This window comes from Choloepus didactylus, assembly GCF_015220235.1.
Source record: "Choloepus didactylus isolate mChoDid1 chromosome 24 unlocalized genomic scaffold, mChoDid1.pri SUPER_24_unloc2, whole genome shotgun sequence".
In the NCBI taxonomy this organism is placed as follows: Eukaryota; Metazoa; Chordata; class Mammalia; order Pilosa; family Megalonychidae; genus Choloepus; species Choloepus didactylus.
The window spans coordinates 674710-698251 of record NW_023637605.1 but is presented as its reverse complement, the minus strand read 5'-3'; the positions used below and the strand labels follow the sequence as shown (position 1 = coordinate 698251).

Sequence of the window (23542 nt, the reverse complement as noted above, 5' to 3'; positions counted from 1 at the left end):
ATTGGTTCTTGGCGCTCCCTCCCCCATTCTCACCTGCAGCCCCCTTGGCAAAGCGCACCCCACTATCTCGGGCTGGCCTCTTATGGTGCCCCCTGGGACCTGGTTCTTGGTGGCCTCCTCCACTCAGCTGTCCTAAGGTCCCTTACCCCCCAGGGGACCCTCTTGGACAGAGTCCCTGTACGTGGCTGAGGCTGCCCGCACTGCCCCCATCCTGGTGGACTTCATCTGATGCGTGGACACGTGCCCCCACTCGCCCCAACCACAGCCCCAACCTGCTTTCGCGGGTGCTTGCCCTGAGATTCCACAGGGAAGTCAGACACCATCCTTGTATCTGGGGGGCCCCACAAAGCTTCCCAAATGGCCCCCTAAAGCCCCCCTCACTGGGCTGGTGGTGAGCCATACTAGGGTGTGGGGGTGGAGACGCTCCATCACCACTGTCAAGGAAACACCCTCCCACTCATCTCCAATCTGCCCCTCATTGTTTCAGCCTCCCCTGTTGACCTGAGGTCAGTGGACGGTCATAAACCAGCTCTCTACCGCTGCCAGTCCTGCTCAGGAACACGGGATTAGTTGGCCCCGATGTTCTGGAGCTATGGCCAAAATTGAGTGAGAGAGTCCCTTCTGGATCTCCACTGTGTGACTGACAGACCAGCTCTCAGGCGGAGGCCTCCAGCTGTGCCTCGGCCCCAGCTCAAACTCCCGAGAGAGAGAATCCCCCTGGCTGAGCCTGAGTCAGCCCCGCTCTAACCATGACTATGGGTGGGGGAGGCACCCCAGAACATCTCCCAGGTAGGCAGAGGGGTAGCTGAGCACCTCACCTTCCCCGTCTGGCTCCCTCCTAAGAAGCATCTAAGCCACCAGCCCAGGGAATGGCAGAATTCATTGGAAAATTCCACCTTCACTTATACCTTTCATAAGGCCTAATGATTTTTCTCTCTAATAAATGAGAATTATTTAAATTCAAAAGCATGAAAAGAGGCAAAATTACCAACAGAAGATGTGGATGCCTGCTGTCATGTGAGGTCCTGTCCCGAGAACAGGTTTTTGGCAGCAGTGCTTAGAGAAATGGATGCCCAAGAAAGAGGCGGGTGCATCATGAAACTGGCAAAGAGAACAGGATGGGGTCACTGGGGACACCAAAGACAAACTTCATGAAACTAAAACTTGCCAGCCCAGTTGGGGTTCACCCTCTGACCTCTCCCTCCAGCCTGGCCGTGGCTGCCATTCCAGAGGGCCTGCCCATCGTCGTCATGGTTACGCTGGTCCTGGAGTGCTCCGGATGGCCAAAAAGAGGGTCATTGTGAAGAAGCTACTGATCGTGGAGATGTTAGGTGAGGGATTCCAGCTGGTCTGGATTCCTACAGTCAGACCGAACAGGGCTTTGGGTGTCATGCTAACCTGGGTGTCCCATGAGCCTGGAAGTAGGTGATGACGACTCTGATGTATTTGATTGTACCAGGTTGCTGCAATGTCATCTGCTCTGATAAGACAGGGACTCTGACAGCCAATGAGATGACTGTGACCCAGCTCATGATGTCTGATGGGCTCCACACCGAGGTGAGTCCCGCGGAGTTTACAGGGTCTGAGACCAAGGTGTACTCTGCCAGATCCTTCCCTTCCTGGAGAAAACACACGGAGGCTTCTAGAAAGCAAAAAGGAAGAAATAGATTTGGGTTAATGTATTCTCTCTCTCCTACAAATCACAAAGAGTCGACTGATTTAAGCTTAGCATCCTTTATTTTAACATCATAAAAGTACCATAAGCACATTACAGAACTTAAGAGCTAGAAAACAATTACACATAACTTCACATGATTCACTGACAGTGATTATCCATTCATGCTTTTTCAGTCTCTCTCCCCTGCATTTGGCACAGCTGCAAGCTCCCTGAACGGGAGACTTTGTATTTTGTTTCACAAAACTTTCTAGAGCAGGAGTTGGCAAATTATGACTTGTGAGCTGGAACGCCTGTTTTGGAAAATAACGTGTTTGCACACAGCCAGGCCCATTCGTGCATGTACCGTGGGTGGTTGCTTTCCCACCACAGTGGTCGAGTTGAGTAGTTGTGACAGAGACTGTACGGCCCCCAAAGCCCAAAATATTGGCTGTATATGCCTCTCCTAGGGCGGCCATAAGAAATAACCACACAGACTTGGTGGCTTAAAACAACAGAGATTTATTCTCTTGCCGTTCTGGAGGCAAGAATCTGAAATCAAGTTGTCCACAGGGCTGGTTCCTCCTGGAACCTCTGAGGGACAGTCCCTCCTGACTTCTTCAGCTCCTGGTGATCCCAGGTGTCCCGTGGCTTGTCACGGCCTTGCTCATGTCTCTGCCTCCGTCTTCAGTGTCTGCCGCCTCCCTCTCTGAATCCCAAATCTCCCTCTGCTTTTCTCTCGTAAGGACACCTGCCTTTTGGATAATCCAGGATGATCTCATCTCAAGATCCTTAAGTAAATTATATCTGCAAAGTCTCTTTTTCTGCATAAGGTCCCTGCCCGGGCCCCAGGGATTAGGATTTGGGCATATCTTTTGGGGCTACAATTCAATGCACTATTCTTGATCTGTAAGAAAAAGTTTGCTGACCTGTGTAATAGAGCATAAACACTCTTCAAGGCTATTACTTAGTTTCCTTAACCATAATTTTACTTGTTACAGAATGTTCCATTAAGTGAATTTATTGCAAGTTACTAACATGTGGTTTCGCTAGTCAGTGAGAAGTTCTAATTGATGAATAATCCTTCTGGGAACATCTTTGTGCTTGAAGCCTGGTCTGTGTTTAGGGTCATCTCCTTGGAAGGATCCCCCAGAGAGGGACTAGGGGTTAATGGGGGGACCATCTCTCTGGCTGGCACCCTGCTGCCTCTGGTGATGGCCTTCCGGCTGCTTTGCCTGCAGGTCAGTGGAGTTGGGTACAACGGCAAAGGGAGTGTGTGTCTTTTACCATCAAAGTAAGTGATTAAGGAGTTTTCCAATGTCTCTGTGGGAAAGCTGGTGGAGGTGAGTATCCAGCACCAATGGGGGTGTGTGCTGGTAACGCAGGGCCTATGGGGGCGATCCCTGGAAAGAGAAACAGCAGTTAGAGCCCCTCATTCCTGGAAACAATCGGGCCACTCTGGGAATTAAGCCATCCCAGTGTGAGAAGGACAACGGGACCCATGGAAAACAACGGAGGTGAGAGAAGAGCTGGGCTCTTCGCGTGCTCGTCACTTCCTGTTGGAAAGGCCAAACCGAGGGACGCCAAGAGTGGGCGCTCAGTGGGTGTGGGGAACAAGCCTTTGATGGGTGCTCCTGATTGTCATTACAACTTTTAATATTTCCGGTACTCATCCTTTTACACATGCTCCTCTCTCCTCTGCCAAGCCCGAGGCAAACCTTCTCCCTCTGTAGTGTTTAGTGAGCAGCACCCCCTGGGTGCGAGACCCCAGCTCCAGGCCATCAGCTGACCACACGGCAAATGTTCTGTGCTCAGGAGTAACGTTGGTGCCAAGATCACCAGTGAGAGAGGGAGGAAAGCTGGGATTCACACCACACTCTCTTGTTTGTTTCTGTTCATCTTTTTTTAAAATTGTCATTATTTTTAATTGAGATACACAGGCAATTCTCGTTTTTCGGGGTAGCCATGGTTTCTAAAGTCAATGGGAAACTGAGTTAGGGAATACGGACCTGTTGTCGCAGGGAAGATGCAGGTTAAATACCTGCGAGCCCCTGGCCGCATGTCCTCAGCCAATGAACATGTAGCTTGTTCTATGTGTTATGCTGTTTAAAGACATCTTATACTATTTGCTTCCTCTTTGCAGTGTGAGCAGTGATTCCCTAGGAAGTTGTTTCACAGCGTTTTAGAGACGGTTCCTGTTGAATCTTGTTTAGAAACAGTGTCTTTGCCTTCAGGAAGTCTTAGACTGACATTTGAACACGGCTTGCTGTTTGAGAGTGTAAACTAGAAGGCAAAGCATTGCCCTTGTTTGCCTTGGGTTGGGACCAGACCCGTGGGAAGACGGGTATTTACCAAGTGACCAGGAACATGCCCCAGGTATGGAATCCGTGAATATGAGGGCTGACTACTAAAGTGTACAACTTGAGGGGTTTAACATAATCACGAGGTTGTGCAGCATCACCATTATCTAACCCCAGAACGTGTTCATCAGCCCCAAAAGAAGCCCGTATCCGTTAGCAGTCAGTGCCCTTCACCCCACACTCCTACCCCAAGTCAGCCCAGAAAGGGTTCTCTGGCAACCCACTTGTAGCATGTTCAGTATCTCCCATCCTCATCTGGACGAACAGTAACTCCTGATTCATTTGGAAGAGTTTGGTCTTGTCGCCAGCTCCAAGACGGATTAAGTCTTCAGGGTCTGACTCTCCCTGAGGAGTGCCAGCCCTGCACACTGACGATGTTTGGAAACCCTCTCCTTTCAGGCAGGCTGTGTGGCCAACAACGCAGTAATTAGAAAAAAAACCATGCTGGGTCCGCCCATGGAAGGGGCTTTGATCGCCCTCGCGATGAAGGTAGGTGGTCTTTGAGGGTCTGAATGGGGAATCCTTTCATGCTGTGCTGGATTACCCAGCAGAACTCAGCCTCCTGTCTGTGCTGATGAGGAATGGGGGAGCTTAAAGATGATGGGAAAATGGCCCCAAACCGCCTGGGGGCCGTGGGTGCTGACTATGGGGGGGTGGGCACTGAGACTCTGGGGGGCTTCTGGAAGTGCTGCAGATTTCCAGTGCTGCTACATGGCCCCATCAAGATCCTCGGAGCACCCCATGGAGCAGATCCCAGGCAGTGCTGGTGCTGAGAGGACAGACAGAGGGACAAGACTCACCACTGGACGCAGCACAGTCCTCACTCTGCTGAGGCCCCATCCAAGAGGGTCTCATTCCTTTAGTGCATTGGGGTCGGCAGTTAGGCGCTGAGCTCTGTGCCGGGCAGCGGAGAGATGGTGCACGACAAGGGAGGGGTGAGCCCCTGGGCTGCTGCATGTGCCGTCACGCTCAGTGCATGGGACAGGCAGGTGCATAAGACAGATTACGGGAAGAAGAAGCAGTAAAAATTGGACAGGAATGCAGGTGAGAGAGGAAGAGGCAGAGAAAACTGGGGCAAAGGAAGATGAGAAAGGAGCAGTGAGGTAGGCAGAGATTAAGAGCAGGTAAGCACGAGGTCGCGGCCAGCCCAGCTTGGTCCCCTCCTCTGCAGCCCACTGGCTCTGCCCTGTCATGGCCAGAGTTGCCCCTTGAGAGCACATGGCCTTTCTCTGGGAGCTAAAAGCTTGGATTTCTCATCTGCCCCAGATGGCTTGAATAATGAATAATTTAAGTTGGTTGGGCTTTGCGTAGAGATTGGCTTCAGGTGACTCATTCAAAACCTCTGGTTTTATTATCCTAGATGGACTTGAGTGACATTAAAGATTCATACGTAAGAAAACAAGAGATTCCATTCAGCTCAGAGCAGAAGTGGATGGCAGTAAAATGCAGCCCGAAGAACAAGGTGAGCTTGCCATGCCTGCCTGTCCCTTGTCACCCTGTGAAAAACAAAGCAAAACATTCACACATCCAGGAGGAGCATTTAAAGTTCCTAGAGACTCCCTGAAATTACAGTTTATAGTAATTAAACCTGTGATTATCTTGGGTCCTCCTCTGAGCTTTTCACCTAAAATACTGGTTCTCAAAGTGGGGTCCCTGGATCAGCGGCAAAGGCAACATCTGGGAATTTGTTAGAAATGCACATTCTCAGGCCTGACCCCAGACTGATGAATCAGAAACTCTGGGGATGGGCCCAGCAGTCTGTTTGCAGGAGATTCTGATGCAGCTTAAGGTGAGATCCCCTGGCCTGTAATGTAGTTATTGGGTAATTACTAACACACCCCTGCTGATAGCTAACTTGTGATTTCTGTCTTCACATCCATGTGCTGAGTTGTTTTTGCACATTAGCTCATTTAATCACCACAAACCCTTGCCAGGCAAGTACTGTTTGACACGTGAGGAAATAAATGGAGGGAAAAAATGCAAAGTAAGGCTAAGGAAAGGGTGTGGAGATCTGCGCCAGTGTTCCGGTTTGCTAGAGCTGCCATTATGCAAAATACCAGAAATTGACTGGCTTTTATAAAGGGTATTTGTTAAGTTACAAATTTGGAGTCCTAAGGTCATAAAATTGTTCGAACTAAGGCATCAACAGGAGGATACCTTCACTGAAGAAAGGCCAATGGTGTCCAGAACACCTCTGTCAGCTGGAAAGGCAGGTAGCTGGCGTCTGCTGGTCCTTTCCTTCCGATCTGCTTTGCTTTCAGCTTCTGATTCCAGTGGCTTTCTCTCTAAGTATCTGAGAGTCTTCTCTTAGCTTCTCTGGGGCAAACGCTGGGCTTCATCTTTTAGCTTAACATCTCCAAACGTCTCCAAATATCAGCAGGCATCTGGGTCTGTGTCTGCTCTTAGTTTCTCTCTTAAATACTCCAGTGAACTAATCAAGACCCACCCTATATGGGTGGGGCCACACCTCCATGGAAATAATCTAATCAAAAGTATCAACCACAGTTGGGTGAGTCACTTCTCCATGGAAATACTCAATCAAGAGTCCACCCTAATCAGAAGACTAATAAATCTGCCCCCACAAGATTGCATTAAAGAACATGGCTTTTTGTGGGGGACATAATATATCCAAACCAGCACAGCCAGCTTCATGGTTCCGAGGCTCTGGAGCACCTCCTGTGTCTTAACCATGCCTGGACATTCCAGCAGCCGTGGAACAGGCACTGGATGCAGGTATTTAGCAGCTGAGCACAGGTGTGGTTGTGCCAGTGAGAGATTTTAGGCAGGACAAGCAGTGCCCTGGGCAGTGAGGGGGACTTTATTCACTTTGTTCCAGAGCAGCCCCACGTCCTTGCTGGGCCAGCTTGTGCACAGAAGGACACTGCCTGGGTTTCTCGAATAACAGGGGGAAGCCCTCTTATTCCTCAAGATGCTGACTGCCTGGTAAATATCGGACAACAGATCCACTGTCACCAACTTCCAAATTCGCTCTCATTACTAATCCAGCCAAGAAAACTTCCGAGCCCGGGTGACAAACAGTTTAGCCCTTCTGGACAGCCAGGAGCCCTCAGCCTCTAAAGTAGGTGAGAAAACTGTTATCTCCTGCAGGTTCAGGGTGGATGGGTTTTAACCTTCTTACCCAGCCTAAGGCAAGGAGACTCCCATATTTCAGGTCTTAGGAGTGAAGTTAAAAGGCTGTCTCTTAAAGACTTTCAAAAGCAGGCACAACTTTTTGGCTCAGCAACTTTTCTACTCATTTCTTATACTAAGGAAATAACTAGGGCTGCATGCAAATTTCTGCAAAGAAATTCCTTGCAGTGCACTGACGGTAGCAATAAAAAAGGTAGCATGCAAAATATTCCGCTGTGGGAATGCAGAATCCAAAAATAATGATGCAAAAGGATCCCCAGGGACTGGGGAAGTAGGTTCTGAAGCAGAGGGGCAGGTTGAGTGGCCAAGGCCCATCTTCCAGTGATGCTCATGCACAGCAACTGGGGGAGCAAATCCCGAAGGTAGAACCAGGAGACAAATCCCAGGGACCATCACAGTGTGCACGGTGAGCTCACACTTACACACGCACATGTGTGCTCCAGATGACTAGAGGAACCCAACCAAACCATTCCTGGTTATCCCTGAGCCTCCAACCAAATCGTTCCTGGTTATCCCTGAGCAGAGATTACAGCGGATGTTTTTTCCTTTTCCTTTCTTTTTTTTAAAATTTTCTATGGGTTTTCAGATTTTCTACAATGAAAAAAAACTATCATAACAATAAGAAGTTTTATTGCTTTCTCCTTTCTCTCTAAACTTCCTCCTCTCCTCCACTCTTTCTGGAACCTACCATGTCTGCTCTGCAGAGATTTCTCTTCCACTCAGGGCTGCGGGGGCTTGGCCGTCTCACCCCAGGCCCTTTCCGGGAGGGGGCGAGCTTGTACCTTAAGGGCACTTGAAAGGGTTGGTGGATTTTTATAAGGACTTTTTAATCATTTCATTTTTCCTCTGAAGACAGTAGCAGTATATTCTCATTGAAAATGTATAGAAATATGAGTCTGTTTAAAAACTTGTAGTTATAAAATGAAAGCTCCTTATAATCCAGCCCCTCTTCTCTCTGCACTCGCCCCTCATCCGAGGTCACTGTCCTTCACAGTCTGGGATAGAATGTTCCAGATTCTAAATGTGCCCACAGCCATGCATGAGATGGTGGTTTTCAAAACAAATTCATGCTGTATATGGTTTTTGTAACTTGCTTTTTTCCCTTAAAATTAGGCCTTAGGTGTCTCTCCCAGGGGGTTCACGTAAACTCACTCTCTCCTTTGCTGCGCCCTCACTGAGCCCCCTCCGGGCACCGCGCAGACCCAGCACCTGCCCGCATGGAGCTTACAGTCTGGGGGAGAGCCCGGCCCCCACCAGTCTGGGATGGGAAGGACTTGGGGGCAACTGTTAACCAGGAGACAGTAGCACTCACACACCTAATCCTGCAACACTACTGGGATAAATCCAAGGAATGGGCAGTGCGGGCTGCCCTGAGGGCATGTCATGTAGAGTGGGACTGCCAGTCAAAGGTCAGCCCCTGTCCCCTCAGGGGCCACGTAGTTTTCCAACACATGGGCTCGCCAAGCTCTTCTTGCCCATCCTGTGTCCACGAGCGCCGGGCTCCTGATGTCCCAGCTCGTACATAACCCCGCCAGGACTTGGTTTCCTCGTGCAGAACGAGGTGGCCACTCCCTGGGAACCAAAGCACCTCTGACCAAGGATTTCTTTTCCTTTCGTCTTTTTCAAGGAGCAGGAGGACATCTACTTCATGAAGGGGGCCTTTGAGGAAGTCATCCGTTACTGTGCCATGTACAACCATGGGGGGCATCCCCCTGCCACTGACACCCCAGCAGAAATCGCTCTGCCTGCAGGAAGAGAGGAGCATGGGTTCGCTTGGCCTGCGGGGTCAGTGCTGCGGCCCCAGCCCCGGCTTCGGGTTTGCCTGACCCGTTCCCTGGTCCAGGGCTGGTCCAGGAGGTGGGCAGTCAAGGCGGGCACGGCAGCCTGATGGGGTGAGAGTCTAGGTGACCCAGAGCCCATCCAGCCCCTTGCTGACAGCTGTTAGCCCAGGGGTGGGGGCCACAGGGTGGACGGGACACCTGGCAGTCGATTTTCCTGAAGAGTCTTCTCAGGCCCTCGTCAGGAATACTGAGAGCCCTTAAATCAGGGAAGACACTCCAGCCCTTGCTGATTCCAGTTTTCTGCACCAGAGACCACGCCTGATGGGCTGAGCCAGAAAACTGTTTCCCATTGTGTCGTTTGTCACCTGCCCATGTTCTGAGAGACCATTTAAAGACACTGCAGGACACTTGCACACCCTCAAGGGAAAACGAGTGGGGTCGGCTGGCTGCATTGCCTTGAATTGCCTTGTTTTCCCCTTCAGGGAATGGAAAGTCTAAATTGTGCCTAAGCTTGCTGACAGGAGCAGGGCAAGGTTGTTAGAGCTCGCTGGGGCAGAACTTAGCAATGGACCGGGGAGCCCGCTGTCAGGCCTTCCTGGGAGGAGGGTGTGGCCCCAGAGCTTCTCTGTCCCCTAAAATAGTTGGTGCAGTGCCAGGGCTACAATAGCCCCTCAGATAAATGGTGTGACTCAGTTTCCCCACTTGCAAAAGGAAGGCGTGGTCGCAGTTACTTCATGGGGTGGCATTGGCTGAGTCCTTGGAGACTTAGAAGATACTCTGCCCCCTTGGGAGCTGCTACTCTTAGTATTACAGTTAATGTGGAAAAGCTATAAAATCAACAGGTGACATGTTTATGTTACATTGCTCATCTCCTATCACCAAAACCAACTCCCTTAAGACTGGACAACTTAGTTAGTGAAACTTCTGCCTTTTGCTTACCTTCCGGCTGGCCCGGCCACCAGCCCTCTAAGTCCATTGCCGCTCCCAGCATTCATGGTGCTCGGGCCCTGGCATGCACTGGGTGCCAGACTGCCCAGCTGAGACCCCTTGCTGAGTCCCCACAGAGCCACAGCCAGGCCCCGAGAGGCAGAGGAGCTGGGCCGGGGTCACCCAGCCAGTGCAGCAGAGCCAATGTAGGGGGCTGGTGCTTAAACCCAGATCCATCTGATGCAAACTATCAACCTCCCAATTGGACTCATGTCAGCCCCCGAAGGAGAACATAATAGCGGTCGGTCAGTCGTGAGACAGGGCAAGATTTCCTGCTGCCACCACACTCGGCAGCACAGGGCCTCTCGTAGTTGTCCATGGCCCCATCTCCCATCTGAGGCCCAGAGCAGTCCACCCTGGTAACAGGTGTTGGGTCTTTGCAAGGCCACAAGCAGGTGCTGGGATTGAGTCAACCTGTGGGTAGTAATCAAGTCCTACTATGTGCCAGCCACAGAGAGGTACCCAAAGGCCTATAAACCATCCCCCCCCACACACACACCTGCTAGAGCCTTTAGAGCGTTTTGGGCTTTAAGATGACTCTCCCAGAGAAGGTTGCCCAACCTCACGCCAATGGTAAGGAAAATCATGCAGTAGGAGTGCACTAGGGTCCTTGGGGCTTCAGGGCTCTGAGGCGCCTGTGATGGTTTTTAAAGGATTTAAAGGGGCAGGGGTGGGATGGCGCTGGCGTTAGCTCCCTGTTCTCCCTGCATTGACCAGAACCTGGATGGAGGGTCTGCGGGGTCATGGCCGCCCCTCTGGTGTCCTGAGAGGGCAGAAGCCCTCAGTCCTCACCCCATTCCCTCTTAGAACACTCAGCCCCCAAGAGCCAGCCTGGCTTGGTGCCACAGAGACAGATTGACAGCCCAGACAGGCCAATGGGCAGAATCTTCCCACCGTGTTTCTCTTCATAAATGCTTCTTGACTTTCGGTAGCTCGACCCCAAGTCTGCTGGAGAGGACAAAGTGCACGAGTGCAGAGTAAAACCACGACGAGGAGACTGATCAGCAGCTGCCCCCATCAGGCCCCTCGCGGGTTCTCCTTCTGGCCGCTCTTGCTGAGGGTGGGGTCGGGAGTTTATACCACAGGGGAACAAAAGCCGTATTTTCTGCTGGGCAAGTTGGTACCACCATTTCTTCACTCTTTGGGTTGAGCTGTCACCCACCACCCTGCTCAGGCCCGAGAACCACCAGGAAGAGCTTTGCTTTCCCTTCGTGGTCTGGAGAACTGGGTGCCCAGGCCCCTCGGGAACAGAAGAGGGCCTGGGATGTGTCGGGGTGGTGCCATCAGCCCTGGGCAAACCTCTCACCGTCGTGTTCTCTCCTCAGTGCTGGCTCTGGCTTCTGGGCCTGAGCTGGGCAAGCTGACGTTCCCAGGTCTTGTCGGAATCATTGACCCTCCGAGGGCTGGCGTGAAGGAAGCGGTCAGGGTTCTCTCTGAATCGGGAGTGTCCATGAAAATGATCAATGGGAGATGCTCTGGAGACGGCCTTGGCGATAGGTAACCGGGGCAAGGGGTGGGGGCTGAGGAGGAAAAGGAACCACCCGTCCTTTAATATGGGGTTGCTGCAAATGAAACCTGATCAGGAGTGCACGTGCCCAGCTTCTAAGTTCTCAGAAGAGAGTCTGAGATACACAGACCAGTGCTTCTTCACCTTCCAAAGTGTTTCTGTTTCCAAAATGTTGTCAGGTTCTCCAAAATAGGAAAAGACTTTGTGTATATCAGGTACTTGCTATCTGCCAGGGGCTTTTCATCTGTGATTGCATTTCATCTTCACAGGCAGCATCATTCCAAATGTACAGTTCCAATACGGCTTCTGCCACCAGCTGTATGCCCTTCAGAAATCATTGAACTACTCTGACCCTCAGTCTCTTTATCAGCAGAGGGCTAGCAACTCTCCTCCTCCTCCTCTAATTATTACTTCTATGAAAATTGTCACACCTTGCTTTTCCCTGACTCTGTCTTGAGGCAGCCTGGCATTGTAAAAACACCTTAGACTTTGGAATCAGTCAGAACCATGGATCTACTTTCCAGCTGTGTGGCTTTAAAGTGGGCACGATAAGGCCATTGTTGCAAGTTAATTCCATGGATGGAATTGAGATAATGTAAGCGAAGGTCAGGCACATAGCAGGTGCTTAGTAAACAGCACCATTATGGTTTTATTACTGTTATTCTCTTGCAGCCAAGATAGTTCTGGTTGTGGGGCAGGGGCCCTGGAAAGAGCCCTCAGAACTGATTCTCCTTAAAGGAAGGAGCATCGGCCTGTGCAACGGGAAGCTGACGGCCATGTCTGGGGAGGAGGTGGAGAGCATGGAGAAAGGCGAGCTGGCGGATCGCATCAGGAAGGTAGTGCTCCCCCCCGAGGACCTGCTGGGGCAGGGGTGGGTGGGATCTTACTCTCAGCTCCACCTTCATCGGCTCTTTCCTCTTCTGTTTGTTTCCAGGTGTCTGTCTTCTACAGGACCAGCCCAAAGCACAAATTGAAAATCATCAAGGTATGCTGTGGGAGGCAGGGGACGGGCCGCTGCAGCCAAGAGGCCCGAACACAGTGGCTCAAGGAGCACATTTCTCTCTCGAGTTACAGCGCAGGGTGTGTGGGCAGCTCTGCTCCAGGGTGGTCTGAGGCCCAAGCTGGAGGGCAGCTCGGCCGTCCTCAGAATGCAGCTTCCTTCTCCGGGTCCGAGGCAGCTGCTCAGGGGTTGCCTTTTCCCAGCCAGCGGGGAGGAGGGGCGAGCCGGGTGGGCAAGCAGCTCCCTCTGGAACTGTGCGGCACTAAAGGGTATACATCACCTGTGCTCACATCCCATTGGCCAGACTTAGTCTCGTGGCCATGATTAGCTGCAAGGGATTCTGGGAAATGTGCTGTCTAGCTGGGTGGCCAATGCCCAACTAAAAGCTGGGGGGCTCCATTTCTAATGCAAAGAAGCAGGGAAGTGAGGAGCCATTTGCCACACACACCTGAGATGAGGCACTGGAGGGGGTGCTGCAAAGTGCAAAATGAAAACAGAGGCTCTCCCTTCTTAATTGGGTGCTCTTTGGTATTATTTAACTCCATGCCTTAGTGTTCTCATTTATAAAATGGGGATCAAATTAAGGACACTCACTAATTCACAAGGTTGGCAAGAGGATTCAATGACGCCAGGCCTGTGAGGCTGTCAGTGCTGTGCTCAGGAAAGGCTCAATGTGATTGTCTGATTGTGCAGATATTGCCCTGTAAGATGTGCTTGGTTTTCCAGGCCGTGCATGCTTTGGAATTTTGCTCTTTAATTCTTTAGTAGTTGTGTTTTTTCCTTTATGTTACTTTGTTTTTGTTTTTGTTTTTGTTTTGTGTTTTGGCTTTACGGGTAAAGCTCTGCAACTTATTCTGCAAAGAAATTATCAATACTTACTGGGCACCTCATGGTTTCAGAGGATGAGTTACTGATAGTTGTTTATTGATTGTAATAACAGTTGCAGATCCTTTCCTGTCACGTTGGTTGTCCTGGTTCAGGCCTCATGACAGCTGCCTGGAGCAGGGATTGTTGACCCCACTTTGCAGATGGGGAAACTGAGGCTGGGAAGTTCAAGGACTTGCCTGTTTTCCCACAGCTAGCTGGGCCGGGGCCGGAAGGAGGGAAGGGCCCGGAAGGAAGTCGCTCTGGCTGCAGCCTCCAGTCCCCTCCTGTCCCCTAAGGCTTTGCAGGAGTCAGGGGCAGTTGTGGCCATGACTGGCGATGGGGTGAATGAGACGGTGGCCCTGAAGTCAGCTGACATCGGCATCGCCATGGGGCAGATGGGGACGGACGTTAGCAAGGAGGCCGCTGACATGATCCTGGTGGATGACGACTTCTCTGCCATCATGTGAGTTAAACTGCTCTTCGGGTATTTTTTTCCCTGAGGGCAAGGATGTCTGGGGTAAGCAGCTCCTCCCTGGGCTCTGCTGTCCTGGAGATGCCTAGCAAGTATCTCACCGCTGGCAGGTCCTGCAATGTCCCTGGGAGGCATCTCGAGACATGTCGCTGCAGCCCGTGTCCCCAGGTCCAAGCACAGGAGCCATCTCAAAGCAGGGCCAGAGGGTTGATCCCATGCGGCACCCGGGAGAATGTTCTAGGCCCGTGCAGTGTCCAGGTGCACCTAATGTGCTGACAGGCTCACCTGACCCTAAAGGCCTGGGTGGGGCAGGCAGAAGAGATGTGGGCCAGTGTGCTGACAGCACTGGGCAAACCCGGGCATGGGAATGCCACAGACCTTTGAGAATATGTCAACAGCACAGAGACATGCTCACATTGTAATGTTAGGTGAAAAAAGTGTAAAACTGAATATATTCCGTTTGAGTCCAGTGTTGCGTTTACATTGGTATCCATGTTTTGTGCATTGGAAAGAGAGATGGAGGGACGCCATCAGCCATCGCCTGAGCACTGGCACGTGGGTGACCAACTGGCGAGAGAATCGACTTGTGGCAGAGGCCACAGTGGTGCTGGGTGGAAACAGAAAGCAGTGGGGATGTAATCCATACAGGCTAGATAGGTGCCCAACCCGCAAGGATGGAGGGACCGTGAAGACCTTACCAAGCTTGGGGAATGTGGAAGTGAATTCTTCCTGTCAAGGGCAGTGCCTTGGATGCAGCTAGTGTGTCCAGTGTGGACTCTTTCCCCTCATGCAAAGATCTCATGCGGAACTGTGAGCCTAAGTCCTTCCCTAGTCAGGATCCTGGCGAGAACCAGATGGACACTGAAAAGTAGGTTGCTTGAAATGGACATCAGCAAGTTGTATTTCACAACATTCTGGACCAATCTCTGGAGCTATTTTTATCATCCCACACTTGGAATGAAACTTGGGAGCTTATTTTATTTTACTGTTCCAGAGGTATTCTGTTTATAATTATGTTTCCTCAACAATCTGGCAATGAGGACGGGAACGTCCAGCAGTTCCTGAACTGAGCAGCCTGCTGAGGGCCAGCAGCGTCCACGTCAGCCCCACCCCTGGGAAATGCACTGGCTGCTGCGGGGAACTCGGCCACGGGCAGGTGTTTCTCATTTGATGGAGCAAGCACATTGGGGCCCCGATGGTCACCACTGCAGCAGGTAAGGTGGCCGAGAGACATGACTGCCACCCCCGCCCCCGACATGGAGGAACTCAGGGTGCTGGAGACCCACGTGGGGGGTTGCTGACAGCTGTCCTTGAAGACTTCAGCTGAAGCAACCCTGAGGCTTAGAGCTATGGGGGCTGGAAGGACCCCCTGGAGGAGGCAAGCACCCTATCAAGAAGGAGATTCCGTCTGCGCAGAGGAGTTCCAAGGAGAGACGGGCCGTGGCTGCTTTGGGAGGGGCTCTTTCCAATGCTGCTGGTGACACAGACAGCTGTCACCAGAAAAGAAAATCTCAGATGGCTCCCTGCTTCCCAGGTGAAACCAGCACCACGGGACGACTGGGCTGGGGTTCCACAAGGGACTTGAAATTCAACTTTTCTAGAGTAACTGAAAGAAGTACTCTAGCAAATCTATTACTAGTCTCATAGACTGCCTCGCTATTTCCATTACTGGCTATTCCAATTACTTTAAGAATCACGTTTTACTAAAAATGAACAACTATTTGTTAAAAGTTGGATTCAGACTCAGAACAGTTTAATGTGGGGGTGCTGGGTCCCACAAAACTCTCAGGGCACTCACATGTAGGGTCCAGCAACAATTGGCCATAAAGTAGTTCCACGATATCATCAGTAGTGCAGAATTACAGGATTGTTTGTGTTTAAGGGAACAATTAGTTGTTGGGACTGTGACTGCACCCAAAGAGGCAGACGGATGGTGCAGAAAAGAGAAATATCTAATTAAATCGATAGACAAAGAAATCTGGCTTTAACACACAGAGATGGCAGAAGACACGTCTGATGTCACTAGATTAAAGTGGGGAGGCAACTTCTCTCCGGTCTTGGTGTAGTAGATAAACAAGGTGGCTCCCTGACGTGCATGGAGATTCAGTTGACTGTCGTATAACTATTGATTTGGACCTATGCAGAAACGGCCCATAGGATGGGTTTGCCCCTGGACCTAAAACAATTGGAACCATGTACATCAAACATTGGAAGTTCAATGTGGACTCTTAAACCAGTGCCTCATAATAAGGCCTTGACACTCGATAATGTCCATGGGGGCCTTTGTGACTCACTTCTAGGAAAAATTAACTGGAAAGATGGAACAATTACCCAAGAGCCCAAACAATCATGTAAATCTGATAGTGATACTTAGGTGATTGACGAGAATTCATGAGAAATTTATTGGACCTTACAAAACAAGACTTCTTAATTAAAATTTTAAATTTTCAGGCTCCAGAGTTAAGCTACTTCTTCAGTTGGATTGAGTAAAACTTCATAAGGAATTACAAATTAATACTCAATAGTTAAGTATTTGAAAGTACAAGCTATAAGGACATCATAACAGTTTATAAAATTGATAAATGACAAAGAATTTTTTTCAAGTGAACTTTATTTTTAGAACAGTTTTAGATTTACAGATACATTGCTATAATAGTGTGGCATATTTGTTACAGTTAATGAACCAATATTGATACATTATTATGAACTAAAGCCCGTACTTTATTCAGATTTCCTTAGTTTTTAACCAGTGTTTCAGATTCCTTAGTTTTTAACAACTGTTCCTTTTTTAAAAAATTTTTTTTTTTGTTAAAGAAGCTATGGGTTTACAGAACAATCATACAGGATTCCCATTTGCCACCATATTATTAGCACTTTGCATGGGTGTGGAACATTTGTTATACTTGATGAGGGCTCATTTTAATAATTGTACCATTAACTATAATCCATGGTTTAATTTAGGGTTCACTGTTTATGTAGTTCTATGGATTTGGATTTTTTTAAAATTTTATTCTGTTAACATATATACAGCCTAATATTTCCCCTTTTAACCTTGAAGATATCATGTTGAATGAAATAAGCCAGACTAGACAAAAGTAGGGAGGATAAATATCACATGGTCTCACTGATTTGAAATAAATAGAATAAGCACAAACTCATAGTCAGAATCTAGAATATAGGTTACCAGGGGATTTGAGATAATAATGGCTGAATTATCCCAACTCTTATGAAAGTCATAACTATACATGTCCAAGAAGCCCAACATACACCAATCAGAGTAAATCCTAATAGACCTACCTGAGACACATACTAATGGGAATATCAAATGCCAAGGATAAAGAGAATTCTGGAAACAACAAAATTAATTCATCACATACAAGGAATCTCCAATAAGACTAAGTGCTAGCTACTCATCAGCAACCATGGAGGTGAGAAAGCAGCAGTATGATATATTTAAGGTACTGAAAGAACTAAAACTGCTAGCCCAAAATTCTTTATCTGGGAAAACTCTCCCTCAAAATGGGGAGAGTTTAAATGTTCATGGATAAAAATCAACTGAGAGAGTTCATCAACAAAAGCCAGACTTACAAGAATTACAAAGGGAGTTCTTGCAGGTTGAAAAGAAAAGACAGGAGATAGTGACTTGGAAAAGTGTGTAGAAAAGAAGATTGAGAGAATATGTATGCTATTGATGCTAAATTGATATCTTTTCAAATTAGGTTATAGAGATAGATTGTGCAATACAAACCCCAGGGTGACCACAAAAATATATTAAAAATATAAAGGAAGAGATAGGAGAATGTGATCAGATACAACACAAAAGATCAACTATACAGAAAAGGAGATTGTGATCAAGGAAAAGAGAGACAAAAAAAAAAGATATACAAAAAACCAGAGGATACAATGCCTAAAGTAAGTACTACCTTTACAATAACAATGTTGAATGTTAGTGGGTTGAATTCCCCAATCAAAAGACACAGGTTGTCAGCATGTATAAAAAGCATGATCCAACTATATGTTGTTTACAAAAGACTCACCTTAGGCCAAAAGACACAGAAAGGTTGAAAGTGAAATGCTGGAAATAGATATTCCATGCAAATAGTAATCTAAAAAGACCTGAAATAGCTACACTAATATCAGACAAAACAGACTTTAAGTCAAAATCTCTTGTAGGGGACAAAGTTGCACACTATATAAATAAAATGGGCAATCCAAGAAGAATAAATAACAATTGTAAATAATTATGCACCTAACAATGGTGCCCCAAAATTCATGAGGCAAACACTGTAAAAGCTGATGGGAAAAATAAAAGCCTCTACAATAATAGTTGGAGACTTCAGTACACCACTCATCAGTAGAAAGAGCATCTAGACAGAAGATCAATAAGGAACACAGAACTTGAATAATATTAATGAAGGAAACAGATTTAACAGACACATACAGAATAGAACATTGCCACCTGAAAGTGTAGGATATATATTCTTCGCAAATGCACACGGATCATTCTCCAGCATAGACCACATTTTGGGTCACATGAATCTCAATAAATTTAAAAAGTTTGAAATTATACAAATAATCTAATCTGACCATAATGGAATGAAGTTGGAAATCAATAAAAGGTTGAGAACTGGAAACTCCACAAATACATGGAAGTTAAGTAACACGCTATTAAACAATCAGTGGGTCAAAGAAGAAATTGCAAGAGAAATCAGTATTCTGATTTCCCAAGATGAAAGAAAATGGGAACAAAATATATCAAAACTTATGGGATGAAGGAAGGCAGTACTGAAGGGAAAATTTATGGCCCTAAATGCTTACATTATATAAAAGAAGAAACAGCTAAAATCAAAGACCTAACTGCACTTCTGATGCAACTAGGAAAAGAACAGCAAAAAAAAAAGAAAAGAAAAAAGAAAAAAAAAGAAATCTCAGAGCAAGCAGGAGGAAACAAATAAGAAAGATAAGAGCAGAAATAACTGAAATTTATTAGAATTAATAAATTCAAAATTAAAACCAATAGGGAATTAAAAAAACAATAGAAGATTAACAAAACCGAATTTTGTTCTTTGAAGAGATCAATAAAATTGACAAATCCTTAGCAAGACTGACAAAGAAAAAAAGAGGGAAGATGCAAATAAATGAAATCAGAAATGAGAGGAAGAGCATTACCACTGACCACACAGAAATAAAAAGATCCTAAGAGGGTATTATGAAAAACTGTATGCCAACAAATTAGACAACATACAGGAAATGGAAAAATTCCTAGAAACACATGAACAACTTTCATCAACTCTACAAGAAATAGAAGATCTCAATGGACCAATTACAAGTAGAGATAGAATCAGCCATCAAAAACCTTCAAACAAACAAACAAAAAAAGCCCAGGACATGATGGCTTCACTACTGAATTCTACCATACATTCCAAGAGGAATTAATATCAATCCTGCTCAAACTCTTCCAAAAAATTGAAGATTGGGACACTACCTAACTCATTCTATGAGACCAACATCACCCTAATATCAAGTCCAGATAAAGATACAAGAAAAAAAAATTTAAGACCAATTTCTTAATAAATATGGATGAAAAAATCCTCAACAAAATACTTGAAAACCAAATCCAACAGCACATGAAAAGAATTATACACCATGATCAAGTGGGATTTATCAGAAGTATGCAAGGGTGGTTCAGTACAAGGAAATCAATTAATGTAACACACCACACTAACAAATCAAAGAGGAAAAAACCACATGAACATCTTGATTGATGCAGAAAAGGTACTTGACAAAATCCAACATCCTTTTCTGATAAAACACATTGAAAGATAGGAGTAGAAAGAAGATTCCTCATCATGATAAAGGGAATATATTAAAAACTCACAGATAATATGTCTTCAATAGTGAAAGATTTAAAACTTCCCCTCTAAGATTGGGAACAAGAAAAAGATGCTCACTGTCACAACTGTTATTCAACATTGTGCTAGAAGTTCTAGTTAGAGCAAATAGGTAAGGAAAAGAAATAAAGGTATCCAAACTGGAAAGCAACAGTTAAAATTTTCACTATTTGCTGATAACAATACTGTATAGAGAAAGTCCCAAAAAACTACAACAAAGCTACTAGAGCTAAAAAACGAGTTCAGCAAAGTGGCAGGATAAAAAAAAATCAACAGGCAAAAATCAATAGTGTTTCTACACACTAGTAGTGAGCAGCCTTAGGAGGAAATCAAGAAAACCATTTACAATAGCAAGTAAAAGAAATAACTAAGAATAAATTTAACCAAGGATGTAAAGGAATTGTAAACAGAAAACAACAAAACATTGTTAAAAGAAATCAAAGACCTAAGTAAAAGGAAAGACATTTTGTGTTAGTGGATTGAAAGACTAAATATTGTTAAGATTTTGTGGGAGCCCAGAGCCTTGGCCTTCCAAAGAATTCTGTGAAACTCAAGCACACAGCAGCCTACATGACCCAGAGCTGTTAATCAAAATGTAACCATCCCCCCTCAAAGAGAGGGAGTGCACAGATGGTCATTTCTCCCTCCTGAATTAATGAAACCTTTCCAAGGTTCGGTGATTCCCAGAAATGAAACTGTTAATCTCTTCCTAGCATGTACCTAATCTAAATGTTGTGAGACCCCTTTATCTCATACCCACTGGAAGCTCTTTGTTCTGGGTTTCTGTAAGTGGCCTTGCTGATTCCTGCCTATTTTCAGAGTACTTTCACCCTGAGCTGTGAACTGGCCACCATCAGAGCAGGTTGACTGAATTCTTGCTTCACTCCCATAAGTAAGTTTCTATAATAAAGCTTATGTCTCATTCCATTCTGGTGTTTTCTTTGGTCTCTCTGCCAGATCAGCCCCTGTCAGCTGGAACAGATGTAAATTCTACCAAAATAGATTTATAGATTAAACATAATCTTGATCTAAATTCCAACAGCTTACTTTGAAGAAATGGAAAAACCAATTATCGTTTATTCAGAGGATATGAGCCCCAAATAACCAAATATATCTTGAAAAAGAAGAATGGAATTGGAGGATCCACACTTCCAGACTTTAAGGCATATTACAAAGTTAACAGTGGTCAAAGAGCGTGGTACTTCCAAATGATAGATATATTAGCAAAGAGAATTGAATTGAGAGTTCATGAATAGACTCTTACATCTATGACCAATTAATTTTTTAATGCAATTTTATGGAGCTGCATTCACACACCATATAATTCATCAAAAGAATAGAATCAGTGGCTCACAGTATCATCATATAGTTGTGCATTCATCACCACAATCAATTTTAGAATGTTTCCATTACTACAAGATAAAGAAAAGATAAAAATTAAAACAACGCCCAAATAATCCAATACCCTTTATCCCTTCTATTATTGCTATATATTTTTGTATTTATTTTATTACTCATCTGCCCATACACTGGATAAAGAGAGTGTCAGTCACAAGGTTTTCACAATCACATGATCACACAATAAAAGCTATATAGTTACACAGTCACCATCAAGAATGAAGTCCACTGGATTGCAGTTCAACAGATTCAGGTATTACCTTCTATCCATTCTAATGAACTAAAAACTAAATGGAGTATCTATATAATGCATAAGAAAACTTCCAGTTTGATTTCTTAAATCTATTTGAAATCTCTTAGCCAGGAAACTATTTTGTTTCATTTCTTTTCCTCCTTTTAGTCAAGAAGGCATTCTCAATCCCACAAAGCCAGGGCCAGGCTTATCCCTGGGAGTCATGTCCCACGTTGCCTCAGAGGCTTATACCACTGGGAGTCATGTCCCATGTAGCGGGGTGTGTAGTGAGTTTATTTGCAGAGTTGGCTGGGAAAGAGGCTGAATCTGAGCAACAAAAGAGGTTCTCTGGGGGTGTTTCTTAAGCATAATTGTAAGTAGGGTTAGCTTCTCCTTTGTAGGAATACATTTCATAAGGGCAAGCCCCAAGATCAAGGGCTTGACTTACTAATTTGGGAGTACCTAATGATTGTGAGACTATCAGGAAGTTTAGTATTTGCATATTTTTACACAGTCCTCAAGAGGACTTTGCAAATACTTTTTTAGTTGCTGCCCAAACTACTATGGGATGGATCAGGGTATTATATAAATCTGTATGGAATAACAAGGTCTCATTTCCTATTCTAGGTTCCATGCAATTATGTTTTCAAAATAAACTCACCATGCAGATTAAATTAGTGTGCTACAGAGAATATAAATTTTGTACCAAATAAACATCTCTTAAATAATTGTTAAAACCCAGGAATAGATATGACTGCTGTAAGAGATTACAATATAGGAACTTTACAATAAGGCTTATCAAACATTTGTTCTCCTGCATCATGAATTATCCAATCTCTACCCATGCTCTATCCCCGGATATCCTATGCTCTCAAATTCAAGTCTCAGCATTTGCTCATTATATTTACATTAGTGAGGACTTACAATATTTTTCCTTTTGTGTCTGGCTAATTTCATTCACCATAATATCCTCAAGATTCATTCACCTATTGCCTGCCTCACTACTTCATTATTTCTTGCATCCACTCAATATTCCATTGTATGTGTACACCAGGTTTCACCATTCCACTCACCCACTGATGTACCCTTAGACCATTTCCATTCATTGCAAAACATGAATACAGCCCCCATAAACACCAGAGTGCAAATTGCCTATTCATGTCCCTGCTTTCAATCCTTCTGAGGCTATATCAAGTAGCGGGATTGCAGGATCATATGGCAAACCTATACATAGCCTCTTTGGAACCACCACACTGCCCTCCAGAAGAGCTGTACCATTCTACTTCCCTACCAACAGTGAATTTGTATATATCTCTCTCTACACATCCTCTCCAGCAGTTTTATCTTTCTGTGTATTTATTTAATAGTTTTATTCACACATCATACAATCAGTCCTGAGTGAACAATTGAAAGCTCCAGGTATAATCACATAGTTGTGTATTTACCACCACAATCTATATGAGGACATTTCCATTTCTTTTGCAAAGAATGAAGAGGGAAAAAATAGAAGAAGAAGGAGAAACACCACTGCCAGCAACAAGAATCCTATACCCTTTATTGTATCCCCCTCTATGGATATTTAGCTTTTGGTTCATCCACATTGTTGCATGATTATGACTTTATTCTGTCTTACAGCTGTATAATACTCCATCAAATGCATATACCACAGTTTGCTTATCCACTCATTCACTGATGGACATTTGGGTTGTTTCCTTCTCTTTAAAATTGTGAATAATGCAACTGTAAAAACTGGCATACAAATGTCCATTTGTGTCCTAGTCTTGAATTCTTCTATTTCCCTAGTAACGGGATTGCTGAATCATATGGCAATCCTATTCTTAGCTTTCTGAGGAACTGTGAAACTGCCTTCCAGAGCACTTGCACCATTCCACATTCTCACCAACATGGAATAAGAGTATCTCTTTCCCCACATCCCCTCCAACACTTAGAGTTTCCTATTGCATTTATAATAACCATTATAGAAGGTGTGAGATAATATCTCATTGTGGTTTTGATTACTATTTCCCTAATAGCTAGGGAAGTTGAACATCTTTTCATGTATTTTTGAGTCATTTGTATTTCCTCTTCAGAAAAATGTCTGTCCATGAATTTGCCCATTTTTAATTTTGTTGTTTGCCTTTTTTTTAACTTTATCAAAAAATTTAAAAAACATTTCTAACAAAACAAAACAAAGGGATAAGAAAAACAACCTAAAATAAATACATTGCTTCCAACATGTTCCA

The 23542-nt window shown here is 45.7% G+C and overlaps 1 pseudogene; it reads left to right on the top strand.

Moving 5' to 3' along the window:
- The window catches only part of LOC119525179, a 113765-nt pseudogene that overhangs the window by 53644 nt on the left and 36579 nt on the right, over positions 1 to 23542 (top strand).